The sequence below is a fragment of the Micromys minutus genome (assembly GCF_963924665.1).
Source record: "Micromys minutus genome assembly, chromosome: 12".
Classification (NCBI taxonomy): domain Eukaryota; kingdom Metazoa; phylum Chordata; class Mammalia; order Rodentia; family Muridae; genus Micromys; species Micromys minutus.
Window position 1 is genome coordinate 32,926,330 of NC_137981.1, and position 12,116 is coordinate 32,938,445.

General features: G+C 51.0%; 1 protein-coding gene across 4 annotated transcripts in view; it reads right to left on the reverse strand.

Moving 5' to 3' along the window:
• Nucleotides 1-12,116, reverse strand: part of ZMIZ1 (zinc finger MIZ-type containing 1) — a 194,800-nt gene that overhangs the window by 107,211 nt on the left and 75,473 nt on the right. For all 4 annotated transcript variants that reach the window (XM_080926445.1, XM_080926446.1, XM_080926443.1 and 1 more), the window contains one exon: nt 10,609-10,683. The gene's annotated coding sequence lies outside the window, so the exon portion shown is untranslated. The remainder of the gene's footprint in view (nt 1-10,608; nt 10,684-12,116) is intronic.

The window sequence follows — 12,116 nt, forward strand, 5'->3', positions numbered from 1 at the left end:
TAAGGAAAACAGGACATTATCAAAACCAGAAACGAAGATGTTGTTTCCACTAAATGCTGCCGATTTCCTGTGTTTATGGCACAAACACAAAGAAACCCAGGTTGTATCAGGCAGTGAAGACCACTCGGAATCTTTCTCTGAGACCTGCAGTCCCGGAAGGCGACTGTGTCTGTCTTGTCTCTGCTGTGTGACATTGCTCACGCTCTGTACTTCTCTGTGTATCGCTCTGCTTCCCCACCTCTTGCTTTCCCACTTCACAGGATGTGCATGAAGACAAAGGGGTCTTGACCGGTTAGATCCAAACTGTAGGTAAGGCCCAGAGAGTATCTTCTATGAGTGGGCCACTGTCAGGCTAGAGGGCAGCTGAGGTGCTTCCCAGGCAGGGTGGAGGAGTCTGGCCCTGACTCAGGAGGCTGGAGACCAGCTGAAGAGCCACTGTTTACAGTGGAAACAGCCTTGGAGCAGGCTCACTTTTCCACTGTTTTTGGGGCACTGCTTGGGGAGGGGAGGTGCAGGGCTTCCTGAGAGCAGGCCAGCTTACCAAGGCCACATGGAGCCCAGTCCTGTGTTGGCTTCCAGCAGGAAACACATGTTTTTATTTCACAGGTCCTGGTAGGCAGTGTGTGCAGACTGGGCTGCACATAGACCCAGGATGTTACTCCTCCGGCAGCTACAGCCACAGGTACCCAACATACTTCACGCTGTTAGCAGCTGAGCACCCAGGAGCACTCGACAGACCATAACCCAGGCTGGCAGATTTCCAACCAAGTGGAACTGTTCTGGGCCCACAATGCTAGCAATGCCAGATGACCACTGCATACTTGCAACAGGACAGACATGGCGGCAGCCTCGATGTCAAAAGGCAGAAGAAGGGTCTCACTGTCTCTTGGAGGATGCTCTTGCTCTGATCCTGATGGGCTGCTCCAGATCTCACACATTGTCTTCCCTCTTTGGCTTGAGGTCAGAGGCGTGCAGGAAGAAATCTCCCTCAGGAGAACAGGTGCAGCCTGGAGCTGCAGCAGACAGAGACCAGAGCTACGCATTTACTGCAAGGACTCTGGGCCTTTTCAGATGAGCTCTTCTTAGCTCCAGGCCTTTGTTTCCCCCAATGCAGGAGACATTTGATGCCTGCTGCATCCTAAGAGCCCCGAGCCCTTACATCTTCATTTGGTTTGCTCAGTGGGCTTTGCTAGCATCCCATCTCTGATGAACAGTTTGAACATGTTAATTCCCACCCACACAGGACTTGCATTTTAAAGGCCAGGCTTGAAAGAGGGCAATTCTGCTATAGAAGGGGTCCCCAACATGAACATCCTTCCATGGAAACCCAGACGAAATGGCCCCAAGTTCTTCCACTAACCCAACTTTCATTGGCTCTCTACTGCCTATCAAACAAATGTGTGCCCACAGGGCTTTGTCCCATGACATGCCTCCCTGTGAGTCTTTCTGGAGCTGTACCTGAATGCTCAGCTATGGGGCTAGCTTTGGCTTTCTTCTCTCCTGATGTTTCATGTTCTATCCAGTTCTCTCTGTCACAGGACCTGTGGGGCTCAGGCAGCCCCTGTAGCAGACTCACTTTGGTTCTGCAGCTGTAGTAAACTGGGTACATTAACTATCTTAGAGGATGCTAGGAAGGCTCCCACCTGGGTAGCCTGTGCCACAGAGGATAGCATGGGGAATGCTGGTTATTTTGGCATTCCTGGATGAGTCTGGGTCCACTGTGTGGCAAGGTTCCATCCTCCTTCTTTACTGCTCTTTACATACTTTCCTCCTGGGCTTACCCCAACTAGTCAGAACATAGAGAAGAGCCCAGGCCCTTTGCAGATAACACTACTGTGGACCACCAGACAGTAACCCGTCTTTTGGAAAGAACAGGGAGCTCTGTCCCTGTAAAAATTCGGGCTGGCTCCCTATACCTATGGTCGAGGCTGATGGCTCAGGCCTGAAAGGCCAGTTCAAATTCTGGCTCTGCCTCCCAGTGGGTGTATGGCCAGGGGTGGAGCGCTTAGCCTATTGGGTTCTTAGTTTACAAACAATTTGTGTTTGTTGTTTAGTTTTCCAAAGCAGAGTCTTACGGTGTGGTCCAAGTTAGCTTCAAACTCGAGGTGATCCTGCTTTGGTGTCGGGAATGCTAGGAACAGTAGGCACATACCACCATCCCAGGGTTAAAACAAACTTCTGTGAAGTTTAAATTAGATGGTGCACGCAAAGAAATTAGCGCAAGTATTGACCAATACAACTACTATTAAGGCTCTCCTAACACAGCACACAGTCTTAGGTAGTCCCATGCATTCCACACTGTGACACCATGATTAACCCTAAATTTGGGTTTAGTGGCCTCGGGCAAGTCACTTGTGCTCACCACTTAGCCATCAAAGTAGATTCTTAAAATTCTTCCTTAGTGTCCCTTTCCCCACAACCCCCATGCATCTGGTTATCTTGGTGCCAGAGCCAGCAGGGTGTCCTCTGGTCCTGCAGCCCTTTAATCTGTTTTCACAGGGGCCAGTACCAATACCTGTGTCTTCAGAGCCTGGAGGCCTCTGAGGAAGGATGCCCAAGCACTGGTCAGCGCATTCTGGGGCAGAGCTGGGAGATCTGGGGAACTCACACAGTCTGGCATCAGACAATGTCTCTCCTTGCAGTCCTGTGTTCATTTGAACACCTGAATTATCACACTGCCCAGAGCTCAAGGCTGGAGATCACTTCCTTTCTGCTATGAAGGGCTTGCTTTACAGGGAGAGACATCCTCTAACTACAGGTAGGCAGCTCTGTACCTAGTTGGGGTAGGTCCAGGAAGAAAGTATGGAAAGAGTAATTAAAAGGCCTGATTGAGTGAAAGACTGATTGATTGGCAGGGTCTCACATAGACCACACTAGACTCTAACCCTTGCACCAAATAATGGATAATAATGCCAGTTTTTAAGAGCCTGTATCTTACTCAGATTTGTGTCCAAACAGCTGCTTGAGGGGTTCTGCACTACATTTCAATCAGCATCAAGGGCTAGACAGGATGATTCTAGCTTAGAGTTACATAGCTAGCTCAGTTTCTTCATCTATAAACCAGGGGTGATGCTAATCCTTACCCACCAGGGGGCTATCAGGAAAGCCTGATGCCATTACTGTTTCCATCACTAATGACTACCCTCTCAGGGATTGATGACTCAGCTGTCCTTTGCCCTTCAGTGACAGAGTGCTATAAAAGCTGTTTTTCTCCTGTCCCAGAGCCAGTAGAGTGAGTATCTCTGAGGTACCAAGCACTGTGTCCAAATCACCCGAAGGGGCTGCCCCACTCTGAAGCCAACCTCTGGGCACCTCTTCTCCCTTGAGCCCAGGTGCCATACTGTTTCTGTAGGAGAGAGATGCATTGACCCAGGAGGAGTATGTCAGGTATGTAGGACCGGTGGAGCTAGAGCCTATGAGGGTGGACCTAACACCCACTGCTTACCCTGAGCTCCAGTGAACTCTGCTGAGCTGCCCTGGCTTCCACCCTGTCTCCTAGGCCTGGCTTCGTTTCTCACAGCTCTGCTGCTGCTTTCTGGCCTGGCTTTCCAGCACCCCCACAAACACCCCAGTGTTTATTCTGTACCCTTGGTTCCACCAGTGTTTATGCAGTGACTACTGTACGCTGCTCTTTCTCATCATGAATAATACGCTAAGTACAACCCATACAGATGAGAGGTTCTCACACACACTTAGGATGGTGAGTGCAGCGGGGGGGGGGGGGGGACTGGTTGTGAAGAGCTCGGGTGGTGGTCCTGTATCAGTAAGGAGTTGGAGCTCCACCCAGTATGAGCCATAGTCACCCATGAGGCCCCACACCCAAGGCTGACTCTGAAAGCAGATGCCAGTGGTCAGAGGAGCTGTGTCCTTTCTTCTGAGTTACAGCATCACCCAGGCCTTGACATCATCCTAGGCAGAATGAGGCATCAAGGCCTTAACACTAAAAAATCCCTTCTCTGTCACTTGCGAGGGTCTAGCCACCTAATTAGAACAGGTCCTGCCTTCCTACATTGACCTACGAACTCTTCTGAGCATCAACACAGATTAGGAGACTGGGGACTATTTGGTCGCTTGCATGAAGGTTCTTGGCAAGCCTCCGTGAGAGCTGTCCTGGCTTGGCTTAGGGACTGGGTACAGGTAGCAGGTCCTGCCTTTGGGGCTGGAAGAAAGCCACTGAACCCAGTGTTCTGTGACCAGAGGGAATGAGACTTAATGGTAGTATGTCCCCGGGATCCTGGCGGGGGCACCTGATTGTCATAAGGCTTTCTAGGCATAACAGTCCTTACATCACAAAAGCCTTTGATTTATCAGTACAAAATCAGAGCCATGGGCAGTAACAGGTCTTGCTGGCAATTTTCCAGTGGAACCATGTGGTCTCTAGGCCAGCTCCCCTTTGTAGGCACTAGTCCAGCCCAGTCTAGAATGAACACAGGTTTCATATGAGGCTACCTGTCACAACTCCAGAGGTCTGGAGCTGTTGAGATGTCTTAAAGAGGACGTTCTGGCTTCTGTACAAGCACGAGGACCTGAGTTTTGGGAGGGGGTAGTATGTGGAGGGCATGTCTTTGCAATGAGGAAACCTCACTGAAGGCTCCTATCTGGTAGAGAGGCACCCCTGTTGGCAGAGGAATCTGTGGTCTTCAGCTCACAGAGGGGATGCACATTTCCTAGCTGTTGCTATGGGTATGGGAGGGAGGAGCAGAGGGCCAAAGACAGAACACTCTGTCCACAGTGACATGGCTCCTACGTGGCAAAGCAAGGACTTGAACCCAGCACATTTGTCCCTCAAACACACAATTCAGCCAGGTGTCACACTACATCGCTCCAAACCACAGAGATAAAATTGGCATTGAGTGTTTTTTTAAATAAAGTTGTTCAATTAAAAAAAAAAGAAAAAAAGAAAAAATAATTGGCATTGAGCTGTCCAGTGACCAAACAGCCACTGGAAGAGCCAAAGGAGGTGGCTATGATGTGGGTGACCCCTAGTAGCCATCTTTAAGGCCACCTGGGAAAAGCCACATAAACTAAAGGATGTTAGGATCATCTATAAAAAGAAACTACCCTACGTTGTCTTCAGGTTCTGGCTCATTAGAGTCCTCCAGGGTCACTCCTTGCCACCCAAAAGCTTTTGGACTCCAGCATGTGGTGACTAGGAGACAGCAAAGTACAGAATGTTGAGAAATAGACAGGGTGGAGGGGCTTCAAGGGGACGTGTGGAAGAGAGAGGACCTCTGAGTGAGTGTTATTCTGAGATAGATGGAAGGGTACTACAGGGATTAAGCTGGGATAGCCCCTGGGGCTCTGAACCGAACCTCCAAAGAGGATCCCTGACCTCTGAGAGGAAAGACAAGCTCATTCAAGCAAACTGCAGAGGATGAGACATGCTGGACAAGAGATAAGAGATGTGAGGGGTGAGCTTCCGAATGACCCAAGGGCATGTTCTCTATAAAGTGGCACACTCTCGGGGACAGAGTCACCTAGTAGCCAGAGTGAACGGATGCCCCTGGGGCCACACGGAGGCTATTGTCTTTTCATTTTCTTTGTACTGAGACAGACCAGAACTGAGTAACCCATTGAGGGACCCAACCCTAGGAAGCAGAAGCTGAACATGCAGATGTGTGCCTTGGAAAACCAACCCTGTTTACCTACTGCATCTACACATAGCCTCAGAACACTTCTCAGTCCAGCCCTCCAAATGCTGAAAGAGCTAAACAGATGAAGTCTTGCTGTCATCCCTGGGAAGCTGAGACCTTTCAGCGCTGGAGTGCCAAGTGCCATGTTGGGAATGTGGCTCAGAGTGGTACTTGCCTTTAAATCCCATGAGGCTGAAAGATGACAAATTCAAGGCTTGTCTGTACTATACAGTTTGAGGCCTGTCTGACAGAGCAGAAAGAACTTACCTCAAAATTTACACACACACACACACACACACACACACACACACACACACACACACACAGCTAAAGGCTCTGTGGTAGACCATGGCAGATCGGTTACCTAGCATGTGCATGCCTGTACTAAGTCAGGAACACTCAAGAGAAGACAGCAGATAGTTGGCTTAAAGGAATAGAAGCAAGCAAAAGCCAGGGGATCGAGGTTCGAGGACTTTATAGAAGCAGGGTCTGCAAATCTCAGTGGGAAGGGAAGGAAAGGGTGTTTCCAACTCAGTATACACTCAGTGCAGGGAGAGGAGGCAAACCCAAGGCCGAGGAAGCCCTTTGGAAGGAAGCAAACCAGCACCTGAACCTTCCACAATGCCTGAGCAGAAATGTTTGGAGCAGCCAAGTGCATCTGGAGGGGCTCAATGAGAACAGAGGAAAATGGGCTCTGCTGCCAGATGCAGGGAAAGTTCCTGCATTTGGAGATACCCCCCTCCCCGACCAGGTCAGCAGGGGCAGCCCCCAATCCCAGGGAGTGAGTTCCTATCTCCTCTTTAGGCTCATTAAGTTTTCCCTGACACCAGCATCTTCTATCCTCCCGAGATCCTGAGTTAGAGGCCACACACCCTTGGGACACCTCTGCAGTTTAGAATGCTTGCTGGGAGGTGAGAGATAGGAAGGTCAGACACACTCCTTTCCTGGGAGCTTAGGGTCGACTCTCTCAGCCCCCTATTTAGAGGCTAAAAGGGATGAGGGGCAAAGGCAGAGCCATGTACCCATGCCTATAATGGCTGTTTGTGGCTCAGGAGCCCAGTCCCTGCTTACCTGAGCTCACTGTGGAGATGGGAAAGAATCCACATTAGGTCTCCCTTCTAGATACAGTGAATTTCTACCCTAAGCATTTCTGTCATAATCTTGCTGACCTCATCCACCTTTATGACCCAGGCTCAGGTTCTGTCAGCTCCCCTTACCTCGAACAAGTTCTCAACCCTAACTGCAAAACAAGGAAGCCAGATCCTCCAAGCCTGCACTGGCTGCCGTGTCCTCAAGAGCCACAGCAGGGGCCAAACAGTGAGATCTGCGTGCACTTAGCAAGTGCACGGCAGGTTGGGAGGACTCAATATGGAACGGAAATGTAAAGCATCTGCCCCATGAACCCAATAGATTATCATTCCGATACACGATCAATGTGGAACAGTGTGGCAGGTCCCAAGAGGGTGTGGTGAGAGCACAGGAGTGTAAGGGCGCAAGCACCCAGCGTCTCTCAGACACAGGCGTCTGATCTGAGTTCACACAGGAAGCACAGGCTGAAGCAGGCTCCAAAGAGGCCAGAACACAGGATCTGGAGAAGGGGCACAGCTGCATACGGACCACAGGTGCAGTGTGGGAAGCCACTGTGAGGGCCAGGAGAGCTCCAGCCCAGGGCACTGGCAGAGGCTGGTCTATGATGTGGCTAGGAAAGGAGGTAATGGCCAGAGGGCAGCAGCTTCCATGTTAGGCTGACTATGCCAAACACACAGTAGGCACTTCCAGGAAGATACCAGCCAAAGAATCTCCCAAGGGTGACCAAGTCACGGATATTCCTAGGTCTGTAATTCTCTGGTAGCTCACCTCCAGCTCGCTTTCCCTTGGAAGAGGACAATTTATTTATTCATGAGCATATACACACTCCCACCAGGCAGCCAGTTCCTGCACACCTCACTTCTAATTATAGCAAAAATTTCAATAACGCTGCAGGGAAAAGCCAGGTTTCCAATGACCCTGATAGTGGGTGTGGGCCCCTTGTCTTCATCTCTGGGCTAAGGAGGAGCATAGTGCAGTCCTTTTCCAGTCACATAAGCAACGCTGCCCACGAGCGTCTGTGAATGGCAGTCAGCCTGGGGACCCTTTGCTGCACCTTGCACTATGACCAGATGCACCACCTCCCTGGCTCTGCATACTGGCTTCCTGTTTCAAGGGACAAACAGAGCCAGAGAAACCAAGCCAAAGGTGGTGGGCGGTTCAGGAACCCAGGAAGTATCTGCTCTGTGAGACTGGATGAAAAGACAGAACAGAGTAACTCTTGGGTACCTGGCAAGGAAGGGGTGGCTCTGATGATAGAGGTGAGTAGACACTGGGGAGAGTGGCCATGATAAGGAGGAGAAAGTCCTGCATGGTCTCTGGGCAAAGGGGGCGGGGCAAGAAAAAGGGCGGAGCTAATGCAGTCACTGGGAGGGGAGGGGCAAAGATGGAAACAGTGTCAAGTCACACCAAATCTGACCAGCAGAGGGTGCCTAGGTGTGAGACCCCCCACCTCTAAGCTGCAGGGGTGCTTAACAATACTAGGCATAACCTTGTTGCACCCACCAGCTCAGTCAGCTTAGGCCTTTCTCTCACCCTGTTCAGTTCTGGCACTAAGGCTACAGGGCCAGTCCAGGCAGCAGCTACTGTGGTATTGAGTTGCCAGGTTCATTTTCCTGCGGTCCTCTCCAAGGTGTCCTCGGTGGAGAGCCTCATCCTCCTGCTAGACTCAGGGATGCTCTGGGACCCCAGTTCAGAACCCAAATGCCCTAAGCGTAACTCCAGCTTACATGCTCCCTTGGTGGCTATGACTCCTAGAAGGTTGAAGTTAAAGATGCCCAGGGGCTCTGACCCTCCTGCCCGACATGCACTGAGCCAAACTGTCCTGTCATTTAGAAAGCCACTAGAGGAACACATAACCCTGCTGTCACTCCACACTACAAAAGAACTACAGCCCGTACCACCCCCTTCACTGACGTCAGCTCACTAGCAACCACAATGGTCTAGTCACTCAGTAAAATGTCTCCAGGGCAGCCCCTGTGTGCCAGGCACTGGGACCCAGCTATGAAACATTTGTCTCGCCTGCATCTACCCTTAACCTACTTTACAGTGATGAGCCTGAGTTCAGAGGGAGGCACTGACTTCCCAGAGTCACTTGGGTGATAGCCAAGAATGAGACCTCTCCCTGCTGCAGGTGCTGACCACAACTACGGACCCCCACCCCCACCCACTGTTTCTAGGACACAGAGGTATTGATTACCAGCCCTACCTTGGAAAGGGTTTCTTTTCTTTTTCCACCAAGGATCCCCCCACCCCCCACCTTTTAAAGAATAAACTTGAAGCCATTCCCATGATTAATTACCAGCTGCCTAATGCTCTGCCACTGGCAATTTCTGGAAAGGGAATGAATTACCTTGAAAAACATCCGAAAAGAGAACCCACCGTGAAGGAGAATCGAAAAGGTTACCTGGCAGTCTTCTAGCTGGACTGGACTGGTAGGCCCCATTTGAGGGGGGCAGGGTGGCTGGCTCTATCAGAGAGGGGCACATGCAGCCTATTGGGAAGTAGGGCAACGCCTATAGCTTCCTTCAGAGAGCAGTATGGGGAGGCTGAAGCAGCAGAGATAGGGGTTGCTTTCCCTGCATCCATATAGACTCTCCTTAGTCTCTGTCCTCTGACATCACATGTTGCTTAATTCCTACAGATCTCAGTTCAAATCTCCACTCCGCCACTTATAGCTCAATGGGTTTTGTTGTTGTTGTTTGTTTGTTTGTTTTTAACCACAGAGCCTCTGAAAAATAAGACATAATACAAACCTCCTCTAGGGACTCTGGGAGAGGCAGGGGATGGGAGGGGTTGTACATGTATTCTAAGTGCACAACCCAGCTATCAGAAGAGCAAAAACCTAACACCACTAGAGGCTTCTAGGCATTTTAACCGGCCTGCCTGCCCTGATGGTGATGTTCATGCTCATTTTGGGATAAGCACACTCGCTCTTGCCGACCTACAGTCATACTGCTGGGAAGCAGAGATCTGGGGTTCCTGCAGCAGAAAGGGCATCCAGTCCAGGTGCTCCAGTTATCCTGCTGCTGACCAGCCCCACCCTGGGGCTCCTGGAACACTGTACTTCACAGAAAAGCTCCAGTCAGCTGGGCAGGGATCTCTTCTCTCCCAGAGTAGTCCAGGGACATGTTGTCCTGAGACAAAGGGCTCTGGGCCAAGGAGCATCTGTGTAAGGCTTCTGAACCCTCTGTGTTGAGAGCCAGAGAGCCAAAGAGTAAATAGAGATTACACAGGTGTCTTTGGTGTAGAGCCAACTGTGATCAACTCTGAAATGCCATCCTGGGATGAGACACTCTGGTGTCCTGGCCGGAAGCTGTATGCTGAGGCTTGGTCCCCAACAGTCTCACAAGCTCCCTGAGGGATGGCCTGTTTGTAACTATCCTGGTACTGGCAGGTCCTTAGAGGAAGGGTATGTGGGGAGGAGGGCCTCATGTGCACATCTCCTGTCATGCCACTCCCATTCGACAGACATGTAAACTGAGGTATAGAGCTCAAGGTTCCAGTGGACAAGTGCCAGTGACACTTTGAAGCTCGCAGTGGTCATTGTGGCAGTGAGCATGCCTCTTGGCCATTCAGGTCACTTTTTGGGGATACCTATGTCCCATGGGTGTTCAGGGGCACCACTGTGTTCATAGTGTTGCTGTGCTGAGGCTGGGAACGTCAGGCCTGCATCCCGGCATGGCACTCTCCAGCCTGTCTCAGCAGCTGTATGAGAAACATCAAGCCAGAAGCTATGGAGCATGACCTGAAGACACAACGGCGTCCAGCAAAGGTGGTGGCACTGGACCCCACTGTGAGAGCTGAGAAGGCGCAGTGTGGCGCAGACTCATATTAGGACCCCCACAGCCCCGCCTCTGGGAGCTATAAAGCAGAAATGTGCACCTACCTCAGTGAGCCAAGAGTCACTAGTGTTCGTGTGCTGGCCAGCCACTCACAGCCACTTCACTCACGGTCCATCCTCCTGCAATGAGAGGGCGTGGTTAGTGTGTCCAGCTCCGGTAGGGCCTCCAATGCTAAGCACACTGCCACAACTGATACCAGAGGAAAAGGCTAGTAGGCAGGAAAAGCTGACAGACAGGAGCTGCAAGGGGTGTGTCATGGGGTGAAAGGCAGTACCAGACACCCCACCTCTGCAGACTTCAGTCTCCCTGTCTGATGGATCTCTATCCATTAGAGAAAGTAGTGACACTTACTCATTCACTCAACAAACATGGCATGAACGCCCAGGCTGTGACAGTGATTGGTTGCTGCTTCAACAGCTAATGACAGAACACTGAACCTAAGCAATGTCTGATGTAGAGAAGTGAGGGGCCTACACAACAGGGACTCAAGGGGTGGAGGGGGTGGGAATGGGAAGTTAAAGGGTGAACCAGAAGGGCAGGCCAAGATTCAGGGAACAGAATCTGTGTAGAAGGAACAGTAGAAGCAACGTTTCTAGATTGTGTAGAGGTGTGAGGGTGTAGAGGTATAGCGGTGTAGAGGCATAAAGAATGGGAGACATGAGCTTCTGGCAGAGATGAAGGGAGAGTAGGGGTGAGTAGCAATGGGCAGAAACAATTAGAGGGAGAGGGATCCTAATTCCAGTGTGGGAAGAGTTCCCATGGCTGCTGAGAGAGAAGAGCTTGGATGAGAAGGAGGTAGGGAGACCAGCTGGGGGCTGCTCCATGATCTGGGAGGGCAGAGCAGTTAGCGCTGCTGCTGGTATTGGTGATGTGGGGCAAGGTTATGTTTACTGTGAGGCCTCTGGCTGCCCCCCACGCTCCCTGGAGATCATAGGTACCCAGCAGGCTCTCTGGTAGGGGGAGAGATACAGAGCCCCAGCCATTTCAGGTTCTGGCTCTGGAAAAGCAGTTCTAAGGGTGGAAGCAAGCGTTGTGCCTCCCTGGGCCAGTCCTAGGAATGCTGGCTACAGGGTGGCTTGCCTCTTGGAGCAGGGAGGCCTGGCTGACTGTAGGACAGGGTGCCAGCCCTGCATCCTGGCTTCTACTCCTGTCTGGCCTAGGCTCTCTCTCACTGCCCAGCAGAGAGAGCTACCAGAGACTCCTGAGCTCTGGGGTTTAGGGAATGGTCTCTAATCAGAAGAACTTGATTCAAACCCCAGGTTCACCCTATCTCTAAATATGTGTGTCTGCCATATAGTTCTTAAACCTCCCTGCCTATTTTTTTTTAATTGTAGGGACATAGGTGTATGTGTCCTTATGAAACACAGACTGTATAAGGCCCTGAGTGCATATAGGGTGTGGACCCTTGTCTATTAGAGCAGACACAAATCACCCTGTATAGGCCAATGCAAGGTTCTATACAGCAGAGAGTCCCAAGACCACCAGTCAAACCAACGGGTTACCTCTTAGACTCTATCTCCAAGAGTCCCTCTACTTTGAGAACATGGTCCTT